Genomic DNA, 3,640 nt, shown 5'->3' with positions numbered 1-3,640 from the left:
GCAAAGTTAACCTCGGCGGGATTTGAACTCAGAATGTAAAGAGTTTGAAGAAATACTGCGAAGTATTTATAGCAACACTCTAACAATTGCGCCAACTCGTCACCTTGCTTGGTTACTCGTGACAACGTCCCACTATACGACCCACTAGTTTTCCTCAAACGTACTTTCATTATTCCGCCTACTTTCGATAAGTTAAAATACATTTCATGAGGGCTTGAAAACGAAGAAGCTTGTATTTTCTTCCATTCTTTCTTTCTTTCTTTCTTTCTTTCTTTCTTTCTTTCTTTCTTTCTTTCTTTCTTTCTTTCTTTCTCACTCTCCCTCCCTCTCTCTCTCTTTCTTTCTTTCTTTCTTTCTCTCTCTCTCTCTCTTTCTTTCTTCTCCCTCTCCCTCTTCTCTCTTTCTTTTATTTCTTTCTTTCTTTCTCTTTCTTTCTTCCTCTCTCTCCCTCCCTCTCTCTTCTTTCTTTCTCCTCTTCTCTGCTCTCTCTCTTCTCTTTTTTTCTCCCCTCTTTCTCCCTCTCTCTCTCTTTTCTTTCTTTCTTTCTTTCTTTCTTTCTTTCTTTTTTTTTTCTTCTTTCTCTCTCTCCCTCTCTCCCTCCCCTCTCTCTTCTTTCTTCTCTTTCTTCTCTCTCTCTCTCTCTCTCTCTCTCTCTCTCTCTCTCTCTCTCTCTCTCTCTCTCTCTCTCTCTCTCTCTCTCTCTCTCTCTCTCTCTCTTTCTGTTTGGCTGTTGTTGTCTCTAGCAGTCCAAGCGACCTCATTCACGCCACTCACTTCGTCCTTGGCTCGAAATGTCGTCTGCTCCTTGCGTAGCATACATATACGCATGCGCAAACGAAGCGGACGAATTCAAAAGTCACGGAAACGTGTGCAAGCAGAATTCCGTTTATGATCGGGAAGATCCCTTGCACCATCTGAAGCATATTTGTAAAGAAAAATTTGACTGAAAAATATCCATTTTTCTAGAAGTTAGGAAGAGACAATATCAGCGGGGCGCACAATTGTGTAGGAATGCTATAAAATCTTGGGGATGGGATTAACATTTTGAAAAATGAAAGTGTTTTTTTTCCTATTATGTGTGTGTGTGTGGTGTGCGTGTGCGTGCGTGTGTGTGTGTGCGTGCGTGCGTGCGTGCGTGTGTGTGCGTGTGCGTGCGTGCGTGTGTGTGTGCGTGTGTGTGTGTGTAGCCCATATTATATGGGTGTGTGTGTGTGTGTGCGTGTACATATGTGTGTGTGTGCGTGTGCATACATGTGTGTGTGTGTGTGCGTGCGTGTGTGTGTATGTGTGTGTAGCCCATATATGTGTGTGTGTGTGCGTGTGCGTGTGCATACATATGTGTGTGTGTGCGTGCGTGTGTGTGTGTGTGTGTGTGTGTGTGTGTGTGTATGTGTGTAGCCCATTTATGAATACTCCTCATTCATTGGACAATAAACCTTGCTTGTGAAGACCTATAGAGGCAAGTGAAATCAAAATCAAAATTGCTGACGTGGCCGATGACAGTACCGCCTGATTGGCCCTCGTGCCAGTGGAACGTTAAAAGCACATCGGAGAGTGATCATTGCCAGGGTCACGGATTGGCTCCTGTGCCGGTGACACGTGAAAAGCACCATTCAAGCGTGATCGTTGCTTTACTGGCACATTTGCTGGTGGCACATGAAAAACAACAGTTGAACATGGTCGTTGTGAGAACCGCTTGACTAGCCCCCGTGCCGGTGGCACGTAAAAGCACTCACTACACTCTCGGAGTGGTTGGCGTTAGGAAGGACATCTAGCTGTAGAAACTTTGCCAGATCAGACTGGAGCCTGGTGCAGCCTCTGGCTCACCAGTCTTCAGTCAAACCATCCAGCCAGAGGAGAAGAGTAGAAATTACCTCGATTTCAGCTCTACAACAATGTCCAGCAAACTGGACTCTTCTACCTTTCACAAGAGATGATTCAGGTGGTAGTTGCCCATTTATAAGGAGGCGATTGCTGATAGCTCCATAAGACACCAACTAGAACTGTCAACTCTCAATTCTTTGACTCTCGACTCTCTCTTGACAACTTGGGGTCTATTTATAATGGCTCTTTCCTACTACTTTTTACCAGGAGAAGTATAGAGTTTCATTATACAACACTAAGTTACCAATAAAGCTGGCTACCTCTTATTTTTTTATTAACCAAAGATTAAACAGTTTAAATTAATATATAGAGCAAAATTGTTGTTGGATTCTCTATCTTAGATTAGACTGTCTAACCGTTGATTGATTAGATTATGTAACCTCTGATAAATTAGATTTTGTAACCTTTGATCAAATTCTATTTTATATAAAAAGAGTAAAACGATATCACTCTTTGCTTATATTTTTTCTTCTTTTCTTCCCATCTACCCAGATATTGATATGATATCAAAACCAAATTTAAATATAGAATAGTGTCTAAAACTGGCACAGATTGTAACAGCAAAGAATGGAAAAATTACATAGTCCACCAAGGTGGAGACCTCAGCAACATTTAAAATGTTTTTTCAGCTGAGAAATTATTTTACTCACTCCTAAACCTTTTAGGTGTACCTGGTATAAATCAGAAAGACCATTTGAAGAACAGGGATGAAGGTGATGAAATATGTTCATCAAGCCAACCAAATAACATCCAGATGTTTGAGCAAAAAAAATGGATGACATAAATACTATTGCACATTAGATAGTGATTTCATTTCATCAGACAAAAATATCCTGTCATATAAATATAACTGGTTGTTTTGTACCTTTTAATCTTAACCATCACAGTAGCTTTTCTTTTCTATTTATTTTAAAACAAATAGGCAAGAAATTGTTTAATTATAAAATATTATTCCTTCTTTTTTTTTTTGTTTTTAATATTTCAGATTTTCATTAAATTCAAAATGGTTAAAATTGAAGATTGTTGCCAAAATTGTGGTCAGGTGAAAGCTTCTCTTTATCAATGTTCTCAGTGCAAAATTGTTTCCTATTGTTCCAAAAATTGTGAAAGAAAGCACAAAAAAGAACACAGCAGAGTGTGTTTTACTCCTCAAACTACACGGAATCAAATAAATCCATTGACTGAATCAGAAGTATCATGTCCCAATATTAAAAAAAAATCAAATAATGAAAAGACAGATAGTAAAAAGGAGTGTTTAAAAGACAGTCCCAATGGTAAAATGGGAAGCTGTTGTGAAACATGTTTCAGAACTAATATTCCTTTATGGAAATGTTCTAAGTGCAAAACAACTTACTACTGTTCAATTGACTGCCAGAAATATGATTGGCCATCACATAAAAGCAATTGTAAGGCTCCAGAAATGAATGCTGAGATGAAGTATGAGAAGGGGGGTGGCCATGAGTATAGCAAGGAGGGAATTATCAAAAAGGATCCAGTGAAGGAGAACAGTGTGAGCATAGATGATGGGGATGGTTGTGAGGGGGACAGCAAGGTGGGCAATAAGAATAAAAAGCATAAGAATGTCAACAGTGTCAATATAGAGAATGACGGAGCCACTTGTAAGACAGACGACAGAGCTGACATCAACGGAAAGGATAGTGACACAAAGGCTAGCAAGGGAATTGCTAAAAGCAATTGTAAGGCTCCAGAAATGAATGCTGAGATGAAGTATGAGAAAGGGAGTGGCCATGAGTAT

Source organism: Octopus sinensis, linkage group LG19 (assembly GCF_006345805.1).
Source record: "Octopus sinensis linkage group LG19, ASM634580v1, whole genome shotgun sequence".
NCBI classification, from domain to species: Eukaryota; Metazoa; Mollusca; class Cephalopoda; order Octopoda; family Octopodidae; genus Octopus; species Octopus sinensis.
This window is presented reverse-complemented; position numbering follows the sequence as displayed.